This window comes from Choristoneura fumiferana, chromosome 26 (assembly GCF_025370935.1).
Source record: "Choristoneura fumiferana chromosome 26, NRCan_CFum_1, whole genome shotgun sequence".
In the NCBI taxonomy this organism is placed as follows: Eukaryota; Metazoa; Arthropoda; class Insecta; order Lepidoptera; family Tortricidae; genus Choristoneura; species Choristoneura fumiferana.
In genome coordinates, this window is record NC_133497.1 from 2,821,457 (window position 1) to 2,837,190 (window position 15,734).

The 15,734-nt window shown below is 37.9% G+C and overlaps 1 protein-coding gene and 1 non-coding gene across 2 annotated transcripts in view; one reads left to right on the plus strand and one right to left on the minus strand.

Annotated features, from left to right (window-relative positions):
- Positions 1–1,081, minus strand: part of LOC141443095 (1-phosphatidylinositol 4,5-bisphosphate phosphodiesterase epsilon-1-like) — a 392,276-nt gene extending 391,195 nt beyond the window's left edge. Inside the window, 1 exon segment of the mRNA XM_074108307.1 lies at positions 978–1,081. The gene's annotated coding sequence lies outside the window, so the exon portion shown is untranslated.
- Positions 1,082–4,017: 2,936 nt separating this feature from the next.
- TRNAK-CUU (transfer RNA lysine (anticodon CUU)) lies at positions 4,018–4,090 on the plus strand. The gene has a single exon. It is a non-coding gene; the product is annotated as a tRNA-Lys (tRNA).
- Positions 4,091–15,734: the final 11,644 nt, after the last annotated feature.

The window sequence follows — 15,734 nt, forward strand, 5'->3', positions numbered from 1 at the left end:
AACTACATAATTCAGTATTTAGACACATAAAGTCAAAGACAAAAAAAGCCGTGGTGGCCTAGTGGTTTGACCTATCGCCTCTCACAGAGGGTCGTGGGTTCAAACCCCGGCTCGCACCTCTGAGTTTTTCGAAATTCATTTGCGGAATTACATTTGAAATTTACCACGAGCTTTGCGGTGAAGAAAAACATCGTGAGGAAACCTGCACAAACCTGCGAAGCAATTTAATGGTGCGTGTGAAGTTCCCAATCCGCACTGGGCCCGCGTGGGAACTATGGCCCAAGCCCTCTTGTTCCGAGAGGAGGCCTGTGCCCAGCAGTGTGACGTATATAGGCTGGGATGATGATGATGATGATTTAGACACATATTACCTGCTAAAATTTATTCCTTACTTCTTCATCCATTCCATTGTAAAGGTTGCCTGGAAGAGATCTCTGAAGCGATAAAGCCGCCTACTGCATACCTCAGAAACTTTCTGTGTACTCGTATATACATTTGTTTTCCGTACTGCTTATTATGTGTTAGTATGCAATAAAGAGTAATTGTATTGTATTGTATATTAATGAAATACACGGTGTAATTTTCCAAATTTCCCATGGGAATAATATACTCCTAGAATTTCAATTCAACTGTAGATCTATGAAGTATACACATCCAAAGATACCTTCAGAGTCACACATGACATGCTTTAAGTGTAAGTTTTCTTTATGTATGCGTTAAAAACTAATTAACAACAAACTTTATTAATAATCTTACGCAAACCAACAATGCTGGCTTGGAATGTTAAGTATTTACGCATATTATTTATTAAAAAAAACGCGTCTTTTAGAACTTTCTCTGTAACCCGCGTATCTTATAACACAGAGAAATTGTAAAAATCGCGAATAGATTCCATACAGCCGTAAACCATTAACTAAGAAAGATTAACACGTTAAATTAAGTGTTAAAAACTCTTTAAAAACAAACGTCTTACTCACCTTTTTCACCGGAGTTATTTACATTAAGCACTACACAGAGTAATATTAACAATTACACCGAAAATACGTTTTTTTATTATATAACACACGCGCGTCCGCTTTCGACCGAGTTGCGGCATTGACTAAAGGTTTGCGAGCACCGCTTCATATATATAGTAAACCGAGGGGTGGGGGGTGAATTCTCTCAGAATAACCTCACTTTTTTATTGTCACTCGCACGCTAAGTCATGGCGGTATTTTGATAGTGTTTTAAATGAAAATATGGGCGGGAAAATTTACTAATTCGTATAATACTTGGTACATGAGCGGCCAAGAATTATTTTAATATCTGACGATGTACCGTAAACTGCTTCAACTTTGCCCTCTGGCCCCAACATTGCCTGATTCGATTTAGAGTCGATAACTAGCACACTTCTAGGTTTTTAAACTTTTATTCCCCCGTAAGAATAATTCCCGTGTAGATAAAAGTTAAAAACCTATAAGAGTGCTAAGTTATCGACTCTAAATCGAATAAGGCAATGTTGGGGCCAGAGGGCTAAGTTGAAGCAGTTTACGGTAAGTCCTTGTTACTAGGTGAAAGTTTCACTCCTGTGACATAATTAGCCCGAATAAAATACTTTTTCTTTTATAATCCTTTGCATAGTTTTCTCAATTATTGGTCTAAATATGTTAAGTAATCAAGACCGGAAATCTCAACATACACTGATGATATAATGGTCTGAAAGTGAAGTATAAGTAAAAAACTTAAAACGATGTCTTGTTATATGTAGTAATGTACCGAATTGATATGGGACTTAATTCATTTTTCGAATGTGGAATGTCGACTTATCTATACTACTACATACTACCTTTACTACTACTTTTACTACCTTTGTATACTATCTTTGAGTTTTCCTTTCCAGTTTAGATTAGCTTGAAAAGATCCCTTTTATTGGTAAAAAGCATTAGCAACTATCAATTTTATGTATTTTCAATTAGGCGTTAAAGAACAGGTTACAAATATAAATCATAGTTTACAGTGTATTATTAAATTAAACTTTTAATTGAAAATGTTTAAAATCACCATAATAACCTTAAAAAAATAACTCTTCTATTAAGAACGACTTTTATAACCGCCGTGGGTTTTTTTTTGCTTTATAATTAACATTTTCATAATATTTCAAAATTAAATATTCATATTAGAGTAATATCCTCATAGATAGAGTCATTCAAGATGACGTCTTCGAGGATGGCACTTAGGTATACCATCCAGCATCCTTTCTAAAGGACTTGTAAAGGACTTACTGTAATTTGACATCGAACTCTCTCACAAGTGACATAAAGTTTCATGTGCAGAAAACAAAAAAAATTGCTGCGGCCGCAAAAATGAAATTGATATTTGAAATTTAAATCCTACTATCCATCCATACTAATATTATAAATGCAAAAGCGTGTGTGTTTGTTTGTATGTTTGTCCGTCTTTCACGTCAAATCGGAGCGACGGTTCGACGTGATTTTTGGCATAGAGATAGTTTATGGGCCCGAGAGTGCCATAGGCTAATTTTTATCCCGGAAAAATGCACAGTTCCCGAGGGAACAGCGCGCGATAACCGAACGAAGCCGCGGGCAAAAGCTAGTCCTACTAATATTATAAATGTGAAAGTTTGTGAGTGAGTGAGTATGTTTGTTACTTCTTCACGCTGAATCGGCTGGACGGATTTGGATGAAATTTGGTAAAAAGTTAGTTTATAACCTGGATTAAAACATAGGATACGTTTTATCCCAATATTCCCAGGGGATAGGGATAAAATCTCTAAACAACAACCGCTGGGCTTAGAGTCATGAAATTTGGTATGTAGGTAATTGGACGTCTGGGATAATACATAGGCTACTTTTTATCCCGATGTTCCTACGGGATAGGGATAAAATCTTGAAAGTATAGAGCCAGATATTTCTGCACGCCCCGCTGTGGCAGATATTATGCAGGTGACTGTATATAAATCAGTTTGTACGAATATACGGGGAACAAGGTAGTGCCACCAGAGTTGAGGTCACGCACACAAGTACATGTCGTATAATGATAGCGGAATTTTATCATTCAATCGTTTATTTCATACATTCTTCTTTTGTACAATCAGTTCTTCATGTAGCTGTGTGTGTAATCATTCACTTCAACTCTCGTGGTACTACTTATAAGCGCAAAATTGCGCAAGCATGCGTTGACCGAGTTTAAAAATAGGGTGATTATGGAGTAGGGACGAAGGACATCCTACGTAACCCTATGTCTCATTAAAAACGGGTTCTGCATCACGGGGACAAAGCACTTATAACAGGAATTTAAAATATTTTTTTTCTGACGATATCGCGAGAGTTGTGGGCAACCGATGGATGAAAGTGGCAAGTTGTCTTATATTGTGGCGTTTAAAGGGGGAGGCCTTTGTTCAACAAAATTCAGATCTATTGTCAAGAAGACATTCATATCTAAGGCGTATTATAAAGTTAATGATTATATCATGGACAGGGATATTTGGAAATAATTCCGATCCGCATTAGCGATCCCTTCAAATAGCGAACCTACTGTGTTAAAAATAAAGTTGTGTTAAATACTTGTGATGTATAGATATCATTTAATATTACAATCTGTTTAAAAATATATACCTCGCTGAGGTTCTTGCGGGATTCTTCTCAACAGAGGATTTTCCGAACCGGTGGTAGATTTTTTTTTTACATTCATAAGTGCTTGTTATAGCCTAAGTTGTATGTAAGTTATTTTGACTTTGACTTTGACTTTGAGTGGACATCGTCCGGCTGATGATGATGATGATTGTTTATGCATGAGAGTTAAAAATTTAGACACCGCAACTCAAGGGGTATCACAGGTGTATTGCCGTAAAAAAAATCAAGCGTCCCCCCCCTCCCCTTGTCACGATGCAAACAGGTGATTGCTGACATCTTAGTTAGCTCATTGTAAGCTAGATGGCGCTTTCCTCAATTAGGGATCTCAGAGCAGAATGACAGACGAACTCAAGAGGTCTCCCTTGACAGTGGCGCCCAACGTGGGGCCCGGCTAGCTCAGTCGGTAGAGCATGAGACTCTTAATCTCAGGGTCGTGGGTTCGTGCCCCACGTTGGGCGCCACTGTCAAGGGCAGACCTCTTGAGAGGAGGTTTGACCTTAAAGGTGGCCTAGTAGGCTATTTCTGAGTAAAACAATAAACGTTTTTTAACAATTTTAATTAAAATCAAAAATAAAATAACAGGCCTAGTTTGACAAAATAGAAAGTATACTAATGATCTCAGGTAGTAGGTTCAAGAGATTTTTATGAGAGGTCGGTTCTGATCATACGGTCTCCCTGGCCTACACTTCCCTGCGTACTGTCACGATGCAAACAGGCGATCGCTGACATCTTAGTTAGCTCATTGTCAGCTAGATGGCGCTTTCCTCAATTAGGGATCTCTGAGCAGAATGACAGACAAACTCAAGAGGTCTGCCCTTGACAGTTGCGCCCCAGCCCACACACCAGCCCCAGCTCCAGTAGTCATGTTTGCTTCCGGCTCATGCACATGCATGTTACTATTTAAACCTCTTATCTCACTATCTTATCACGTACCTAGACACAAGCTAGACACCCAATTCTATTTATAGAATTAACTCATTAGCGCGCCTCCGCGCGCAGATAAATCTTAGTTACATCTCTTGTTAATATTTCGATGGGATTAAGTGTAAAATCCTTACTTTACAAGACGGGCTTTCAAAGTCAAAAACTGTCGTAACTCAGAGATGGTGTATCCGAGACGTCTAAAATTTGGCACACTTACTAATTAATAGTACTCTGTCCTTCAACCACGAAGAATAAATTTTAATAAAATATTTTTTCATTAAAATTTATTGTACAATACATACGCCCATATACGTGAATTTCCGGGAAATAAACTTTTGTTCAAAAAGACAGTAAAAAGATCTATGTGGTACTTTGGCTCATATACGTGTTCAACTTTAAAATCTTTGGTAAAAAATACGTTACCCATGATACTTGGAGAAATTACGATTACTCCATTACGATGTAGCATCGGGGTAGCGGCGTTCCGCTTGACGTACAAGTACCTAAATGACAGTAATGCCCACAGATTAAAAAAAAAAAACACCCGGGATTTACCGCGTAAAAGTATCAAACGTACGTTTAGCCCTTTTACGTTAAAATTACATCTAGTTCGGCCTTTTTACTTCAATGATAACTTGAAAAATAATTAAATAAGAATGTTTTTTTAATCCACTATCTAAATATATATAGCTTATAGATACCTATAACGCACAAAACCCAAAATTGAAAAAAATCACTGGCCCTTATACATAGGACCCATCGATTTATTTCTTTTAATCTGATAACTCGCGTGAACACTTCAAATATCTGTCGTAATACTTCGTTAGACCCTCTCGTGGTCTATCTCTAATTGCAATAACATTAATTAATCTGCCCTTGACACCCTCAAAAAGCCAAACTATTCACGATGGTAGTAAGTGTATCAAATTTAGAAGGAAACCTTATAACGGCTAAGTTTGCTTGAAAATTTAGTAGTAGGTAGTTTAAGAGAAAATAGCAGCCTAAGATATTAAACCTAAACTCGGAAGATTCCGTACAAAATACAAAATCCGACACGCTCTTGGCCAGCTTTTCTCGTTCGTTATTCTGTCCCGTGTTGTTCAAGAGAATAAGTACACTTGTATTAGCGAAACAAACTCACTAAGTTACAGTATTTTGTTTTAAACGAGTCTATTCTTACAGTACTTTCATTGTAGCATGGTGCGGCGGGTGACAGCTGCCAATATCACAAGACTAGAGAGTCGAAGTTTCGAAATTTGAGTCGATAAAACTAATAATTTAAAATCTTAATGATAATTAATGTCATCATTAATCCGATTATTACGCTAATTTTGATGAGAACATTAGTAAAATTCTAGGTTGGAATATTATTTGCCACTTAAGTAAGGCTAAACAGAGTTTGCAAGAATATTCGTTACTTACCAATTAATAAGTACCGATATACCTAACTCAAGATCCATAAGGTCCTATCACTAAACATTACGTTACATTTCTTTACTTAATTTTGCTTTAAATTTAACTAATTGATTATAAAATACTGATTGCTTAAATTCATTTCATTTAACATTATTTAGTAATTGACGGACCAGTTCTTTACATTTTTGAAACTAGCCCATTGTATTTTAGCAAAATGAATAAAATGATTGAACAAACGCAATTCAAATTGTATCAAAACCGACGCCTTCGCAAAACTTAGTAAACCTTTAGCGAAAACTTGGCGGATTTCTCGTTACTGGTGGATTTCTCGTTACTCGGAAAATTGACGTCCCTGCTTTGTTTAAGTCTAAGAATGTCAGAACTTTGGCGAGAAATCATAAAAAGCTCGCATTGTTAACATTAATTGCTTAACATCAGGCGCTTTTTGTGGCCTTTTTTTAGGGTATCACAAATCAAAAGATAAGTACATAGATACAACGCCTCTTTCCCAACGAAGGGGTGGCCAGAGACTGTTTCCAAAAACCAGTTAAATTATTTAAATAATAACATTAATAGCCTAACCATAAAAAAAAACAAATTATCCGGGTTCTATTCCAAGTTGAGTACAAGTTTTTCTTATTACTAAAATCGATGACATGGTTCCTAAAAACAGTTTTTTTTTTTATTTATTAGAAAATTTTATTACACAGTGTATACATGAACACATTTTTTCGCCAAACTGCATGACAGTTTGTTGGCGAAATGAAACGCTCAAAACACTTCCTTATATAAATACTGTGCAAAACTTAGCTATATAACTAACCTATCCTAATTTACATTTATATGTATATTACGAGTTATATATGAAAAAAAATGAGAAATAGGTGGGTACTTATTCAACTTGATTGATACTATGCGATAGTGGGTACATTTGTGGATTATATCTATAATTACTTATTACATAGACATATTATCAGATAGATATTCTTATAGTGGTTAAAGAACCTGACTACGCAGCTTTAGGACCTGGGTTCGATTCCCGGCCGGTGCAGACATTTGTATGAATAATACGAATGTTTAATATGTATTTATCTATATAAGTATGTTTATCCGTTGCCCAGTGTCCATAGCACAAGCTTTGCTTAGCTTCGTATGTCTTATAGTTTCAAACTTTTCCATACAGACTGTATATACCGCACTAGTATTTTTTCATCCAATGAGGGCTACCGTTTTCGCGCTCACCAGTTGGCGCCACTGTAGACAAAGGTCCTGTCTGAAATTATAATGGTTAGTTTGTTTTTACGGGCGTGAAAACAAAATTTACTTTTGAATCATATTTAGTACATTAAAACCGTACCATAAAAATATCGAGCATGCCACAGTGTAGCGTAGTCCCGTTTTGTTTGGCAAAAAGGGACAAAGGTTCCCAAACACAAAACTGTCTCACAAGCATTCGTTGCCCCGTAATGCATATTTGCCATAATTAATTTAGGGTAATGCAAAATATTTAAAGAAAGAAAGAAAGAAAAGAAAATACATTTATTCACAACACAAGACATAACAATAGTATTAAGTACAAAAAGACAACACGTAGGAAAGTATGTGTCATTGCGGTTGTGAATCGGACACTGGCTCAGCATAATGCTGGAGCGTTAATAATAAACACCCCAGCGCTGATTTTCAGCCAGCACCGTTGGTGACCCTCGGACCGCTACAAAGATATACTACACAGTTTTATTACTATACATAAGACTACATAAATAGATAATTTGTAAACAATGAAACATATTATTTATCGTAATTATAAATAAACCCGCGTAGTTCACCCAAAAACAGTGGCATTTGACATTTCGGAGACCTCTCGCTACACTAGCGCCTCTAGCGGCGAATTCATACGCGATAGCCCTCATTCGTTTTAGCGGTTTAGACGTCATGAGGCAACAAATAATCAAACAAACAGAATTACAGACTTTCGCATTAATAATATTAGTGGATTATACTTTAAGAAGGTGTGTAAAATTGTCTTATTTTACAAAAGTAGCGGACGCCACAATCCTAGCCTCATCTTTCACATTACCCCACCCCCACTGCCCTGAAGTAAGCATACGTTATACACCGCCCTCCCTCTGCCTGTGTTGCCAGGCGTGAATAAATTCCTGTAAATTATTTTATTTCGCTTCCCTCAATAAAGTATTGTTGCCACGGTATTGGAGTGATGTTAACCAATTTTCATTGTTTAATTTTTGACTTTTTATTGAAAGGTGATTGACCACGGGAGCATGGGAATTGGACCAAGTTCTGACCAGTCCAAACACACGCACTTTGCTTTTTAGGCTAACCACTAGACTGTATACTAAAGCACTAAAGCGCTTTAAGATCTATCCCAGGAGTCATAAAAATAAGTTTTCATGGGAACGAAATATTTGTTATTTAGAATGAATGAATGAATGAAAGATTTATTAGAAACACACAATGCAACAACATTTTTACAGAAATTACTTAATATAATAGTAGGTAAGTATGTTAATGCCTATTACAGTGTTGACTGTGGTCTGACTAGGAAAGAGTCTGTTTAGGAAAGAGTGGCGGAGTAAATACGTCCAGAACGTTATGGAGTAATAATTTGAAAACAATTATCAAAACTTTTATTCTGAAAGTAGGCTGCAAATGACTCTTTTACATATATCTCTTCTCGACCAGCGCTTTCGGAAAGACTATCATTGCCAAGAGAAATGCGTCGGAAGAAACATGGCTGAAAATCATTTTTACAAAACAATAATAACAATAAAAATAAGATTGACTGGTAAAGGTATAAGTCCGCCTTTCTGTAAGCATCTCAAAGTTCTACCAATTGTATTTTTGTTTATTTTCTTTTGTATGTACAATAAAGAGTTTACATCATACAAACATGCATATAACATCACACGATTCTTATAGCTATTAAAAAAAACTATTAAACCTAGCAAAAAAGTAAATTAGAAATGTAGAGACAAAAAAAATACACGCGTAATGTATCTAAATTTTGTACTTTAATTCTCCGAAATTACACACAAACACGCATGTGTTTACAATACTAGCAAACTTTCGTATTGATAACATCAGTAAAAATAGAATGTTGACCATAGATAAGATCGCCACATTTTCCATATTTTAAAAAACAAAATATCAGTAGAGACATAATATTATTACGCAAATTATTAACATGAACCCTGGCAACACTCCCGTTTCCTAATGGCGTGAAAATAACATTAAACGAGTTACGCAGTTGTGCCGTCTCGTGTGTTAAGCGTAAGGGTCCGGCCCCACTGAGATGCGATGCGATGCGACGCGCTAATTGTAATACATTAAAAGAAAAAAAAATGAATAAACATTTATTCGTTGTTTTGTGATTGTCATATGGATTCACTGATAACCTAACCAACAAAGAGTAGGAAAACCCCCGACTTTGTCACTTCAAAGTTCAATATCTCAAAAATGGCTAAACCCGATTTTTAATTGTTTATTCATTTATTCAATAATAATAATCATTAAAAAAAAGTGTAACATTGCAGGTGAAAACCCAAGTCATTACAATTTTTCCACATTTAAAATACCAAACAAATTAAAATAGAATACAAAAAGAAAAAGACAATTGAAAATTAAATTTCCAGTCACCTAATAACAATAATAATAAGAAGTATTATAAGATAACAGCAGTAGGTACTAAATAAGTATACGAAAAAACATAACCCTCCTTCGGGCAGTCGGGTAAAAATGATTAAGTATGGCTAAAAAAGCAAATGTGCCATAGTGCTAGACACAAATAGAACTCGACTGTTGAGTAAGGCTCTCGCACAGCCTCGTGTACTCCCTCTCGATACAAAAAAACAGCAATAGATGGCACTACTATTAACCTTTGTAAATTATAAAATGTGAATAAGCCGAATGAAGTAGAAATATTAAGATTAAAATAAAGACTAGCATATTTTATAATCACAACTTCACATCAACCTTAATTCAACTCCTTAATTTGGAGATAAGAAACACCATAAAAATAATAAATTGAGAGACGAAAGTATAGGCTACATGTGGCTACATTTCAGCTATGAGGCTTTCGTAGTGTTTTGCAATTGTGACGCTAGATGGCGAATAACCGGAATGCGCTTGCTGGGCTTGCCCCGCGCTTGCTCACATTCGTCGAAACTATTTGAGAGAAACATGCCATTCTCTTCTAATGACGTAAATAAGACAGAGACATCATGCGTATCTCTAGTCGTCTAGGCTCAATTGGTGAGCTTGTTGGTTTTTGTCAGTGTACCGTATCCTTAGTGTCTCACTAGATGGCAATACGTATCGTGTTATTTGTGTTCTCACTGGTGCCATCTATTGGAAAATCGAAGGAAAGAAAAATAGCCAGTTGAATAGCCAGTATTAGGGTGATACCATTTGCTTGTACTAGGTGGTGTCTCTGTTATATATGTACTCTGTCTCTCGATTACCGTCCAGCCATCCGCAAATAGGTCACACGAAAGTCGCGCAGCGCCGAGGGTATTAAGACAGTGCAGCGCACGGCTCACTGGAGAGTTGCGACGAGAAATTGTACGCGAGTGATGAAACATATCTGAGAACCACCGCTATCAATCGGTTCACCCGCTCGCCTCGAGGGTCGCCGGTATGGCAATAGTGCTGAGTGCTGTCACGGGGTGGTGTCCAGGGAAGTTGTTCGGGTGAAGAAGAAGGCAGGAATAGGGCAGACAGTAATATTTATTTAAGATAATAATAATAATAAAAGGGCACGTTTCCGTGCCCAGTTCTTTATTTGTATAATTCAATGGCACTGAAGTCCAGTAGTATTACGATCTAATGATCTTATGAAACTTCACAAATGCACTGTACAATTATCAAACCTTCCTTCGTATAGGAGTTTTTAGAGATTTATAGGATCTAGGATAAAAGAAAGGTAAGTGTTCAGCTCGGAGGCTCTGAATAGAATGGCTACTTGACGTAAATTGAACAGGTGTGGAATTAGAAAAGGAAATTTGAATTTAAATGTTATTTTTTCGAATATGTGCTAAACCAGACAGTACAAAGAGTTAGGAAGAAACGAGCTGTATGACACCTCGTTACAGTGCCCGGTGGATAAGATCGTTAACCGACGCATGTCTATATACACGACCAGCACTCAGTTGACAATGTAAGCCGTATCGGCCTAAACCATCAACTTTATTACCACACCGGCAGCAAGTGTGAGTTTCACAAACTTTTAATCCAAGCCGCAAACATATGGCATTTCTCAGTGAGCCAGGGTCCAGAAGTGTGCCAAGGTTTCGGGAAGGAACTGCATGCAGCCAATGACCAGATTCAGGTTCAGATACGGCAAGCAGTCTAGCTAAATAAAACATTTACAAGCAATTTAGTGAAGACGGACATAGCAAAACTATAAGGGGTCTAACCACGCTCTCTTAATACGATTCAGTTTAGGCTCTAAACTGAACTGCATCGCTATTTCGTACCACGACGTTACTTTTGCGATTCAGTTCAACGGTTCAGCGACAGCGATACAGACATTTTCATTCACTCACTTCAAGCGGTTTTCGTACCATGACGCTTAACTTGAGTGGGAATTGAATCGCTTCAGTGTCAAATTTAGCGATTCAGTATAAGTTACTCATTCTGTCAATTCTTTTGGAATTTCAAGTGTTTTCCTTGGAATATTTTTAAATTTCAAGAACTTTTAAACTTTTATTCAAGTTTTATAACTTTTCATTGGTCACTCACGACATTGTGCTTCTTACATAGAACTCGTGGATTAGTGACAGCACACAACACAACGGTTGCTAAGAACACGGAATGACATAGAGTTATGGTTTTCCAAAATAAAGAGGTTTTAGTATACTTATTTGGTTTGCATATAGCGGCATCCCTTTCGCGACTTAGCGTTTCAGTTTCGGACCAGAGACAATATCAGTCTTTCATTCACTTGTAAACCATTGAGACTCAGCTCTGAGAAATAAACGTCGTGGTACCAATTTCGCAGATTCAGTTTAAGTGCCTAAATTGAACTGCTCTGCGTTTGGATCGTTTATGAAAAGATCATGGTAGGCTCCCTGTTTTAACCCTTCAAAATGTTGCATGGACCAAACTCCTTTACCCCTCTAAGTATAGATGATTATAGAATCCATGGGTACCGTAGCGACATAATCCTGCAAGGATCAAAAGGACGAGCCCAGTGAACAGGTTAGTACCCAAAGCTCGTGTTTAACGTGTGCTTAACGGTGTGTGAGTTCGGTAGGGTTAGTTATGTAATTGTGTAAGGATTTGTATACATCTTTGAAGCCGATTGGTGTGTTCTAGTCTATTGAAATGGTTCAGGGAAGTTGTGATTCAAACTTACTGTTTACAAATAAGGAATAGGCAAGGATTTTTTATTTTTTCAAGTAGGTATATAATCTACTATATTTTATGTTACCTATATATTTTCTGTATGTACTGCTTGCTATTTGTTGGTGTGCAATAAAGACTAATTGTATTGTATTATATTATCTTTAATTTTAGAGAAAGAGATGTATTTTTTTAAATAACCGATAAATTGTTACAAAATTTCCTTTGAGACCCCCCATACTAGCGTCTTTCGAGCGACGACGCAGCGCTGCGTAAGCCCCGGCGTCCGGCAGCCGGCCAGCGTTGGCGTCGCGTCCGCGTCGACGCTCGAAAGACGCTAGTGCGGGGGTCTCTCAGGGCCCGGGCCCACTTAGCGTCTTTCGAGCGTCGTCTTCCAGTAAACGCTCGGTCAGTGTGATAATGGATTCTGACGAAGAAACACCCCGAACTTTTTAGAAGAAGGTCCGATGTCTTTGTAGGTAAACAGAGAGCTCAATACAAGAACCTATTATACCACCCTCCTTGTCGTGCTGCTATCTATCTCAAAAATGCGTATAATATGTGCATTATTTTATACAACAATCTTTCAGCAGATTTGAGACAAATGGAATATAATAAATTTGTAAAGGAAATTACTAGATGGCTTAACGTAAATTGCTTTTATAGTGTAAAAGAATTTCTAGAATTTTATAATTGACATTAATTACCATGCACATTATATATATTGTATTTTTATTTAAACCCTGACATTAGGTACTATGCACATGATGTAATTTAATTTAATTTGTAATGTACTTATGTAGAACTTTTGCATGTCGTTCACCGACTGAATACTGTACTACTGTACCTTAACACCCTGTACTATGTTTATAAGTATTCTAGCAAATAAAATAATTCTATTCTATTCTATTCTACACTTTTGCTAATGTCACTCATAGTATTTTCAATAAAAGGAAATTACGTAAGAAGAAAACCGAAAATTGAGAACGTTACGTGTATCTGTATTCTCTTTGGCGCTAATGTTTCAACTGGGGCTGTTGAAATGCGGTGGATTGCGTCGCGCTCTGTATGTCGCAGTGACGCTGTGCGAACGCTGACTAGACGCTGACGTTTGACAAACGCAATTGACGGCGCGGGCGTTAACGAGACGCTGGCGTTCGAAAGACGCCACTGGCGTCGCGGCGCCGCTACGTGAACGTTATTTTTTTTTTATTCGACTGGATGGCAAACGAGCAAGTGGGTCTCCTGATGGTAAGAGATCACCACCGCCCATAAACATCTGCAACGCCAGGGGTATTGCAGATGCGTTGCCAACCTAGAGGCCTAAGATGGAATACCTCAGGTGCCAGTAATTTCACCGGCTGTCTTACTCTCCACGCCGAAACACAACAGTGCAAGGACTGCTGCTTCACGGCAGGATTAGCGAGCAAGATGGTGGTAGCAATCCGGGCGGACCTTGCACAAGGTCCTACCACCTGCAAAACTTCGGCGCTCGAAAGACGTCTTTATTAAGCGTTACTTTTTCGTATTTTTTGCATATTTTTGGACAAGCGGTTTACAAGATAGAGGGGGGAACACAATTTTTGCTACTTTGGAAGCGATTATTTCCGGAAATCTTCACTTAATCAAAAAAGTTTTTGAGAAACCTTACTATCTTTTCAAAGGAACTGTCGAACTATGTGCCACACGTTGAAGCGAGTTTAAAAAAAAAACAATTTCTGTTACGTATATGGAGTGCCCCCCCTATAAATATTTATTTTTGTAATTTAACTACTAAACTAAATAGCGGCTTTGACAAGACATCTGTACTCCAAATTTCATTGATATACATTTTGTAGTTTTCGAGTAAAATGCCTGTGACATACGGACGGACGGACAGACAGACGAACTTGACGAAACTGTAAGGGTTCCGTTTTTGCCATCTTGGCTCCGGAACCCTAAAAACCATCAAACGAAAAATTCTCATACATACCCTTCAAAGCACCCCATGCCCTAAATAGCGCTACAATCAATAAACAAATAGAGCATGCTTTTTTCTAATGGGGCGAAAATTTTATCGCTTTAAGCGCTGCCTGGGCGAATACCACGCTTCGACTGGCCATGGCGAGTGCGGTCAGCGGCTAGAGATTGGTCAGTGAGACGGCCATAGTCTCTTGGAGCATAGACAAGCTTTGATCGTTCTTGCGGCTCGCTGCCTTTTTGACTCAAAGGACGTAAGGTATTTTTAGCTTGCGGTCTCGTTTGATTAGCTTCGATATTGGCATGAGCTGTTGGAAAATTATGGAAAACACATGTACTGGCTGGGCAGAGGCCTCCTCTCAGAATGAGAGGGCTTGGACTGTAGGTGGTAGGACCTAATTGCAGGTGGTAGGACCTTGTGCAAGGTCCGCCCGGATTGCTACCACCATCTTGCTCGCTAATCCTGCCTGGTTTGTGTTTCGGCGTGGAGAGTAAGACAGCCGGTGAAATTACTGGCACTTGAGGTATCTCATCTTAGGCCTCTAGGTTGGCAACGCATCTGCAATATGCCTGGTGTTGCAGATGTTTATGGGCGGTGGTGATCTCTTACCATCAGGAGACCCACTTGCTCGTTTGCCATCCAGTCGAATAAATAAAAAATAAAAAAGTTCCCACGCGAGCCCAGTGCGGATTGGGAACTTCACACACACCATTGAATTGCCTCGCGTTTGTGTTTCTCCTTCACCGTAAAGCTCGTTGTAAATTTAAAATGTAATTTCGCACATGAATTTCGAAAAACTCAGAGGTGCGAGCCGGGGTTTGAACCCACGATCCTCAGCTTGAGAGGCCATAGGTCAAACCACTAGGCCACCACGGCTCTAGCCTTGAGTAAGGTGTTAATTAAATAAATAAATAAATATCATGGGACACTAGACACCAATTGACCTAGTCCCAAACTAAGCAAAGCTTGTACTATGGATACTAGGCAACGGATAAACATACTTATATAGATAAATACATACAATACATATTAAGCATCCAAGACCCGAGAACAAACATTCGTATTATTCATACAAATATCTGCCCCGGCCGGGAATCGAACCCGGTATCTCAAGCTTCGTAGTCAGGTTCTCTAACCACTTGGCCATCCAATCGTCACTAAAAAGTGAAAACCTGATTGTATTTCAGAATCGAGAGTAGAATCTATTACACTATTCTATAACACTTTCCCAGGCCCCGCAAATTAGCTACGCCTGCAAAATAAATTATAGCTTTTGTATTGGGTGTGTAATGATCGGTATAATAACTCTTGATATATTTTCACTTGATATAACAACATTTGATATAATTTCAAAGGATAGGAGCTTCGCAGAACTTTTTTATAAAATAAACCTAACCTAACCTAACCCAAAGTACGTCAAATCGAATTAATAACAATAGACA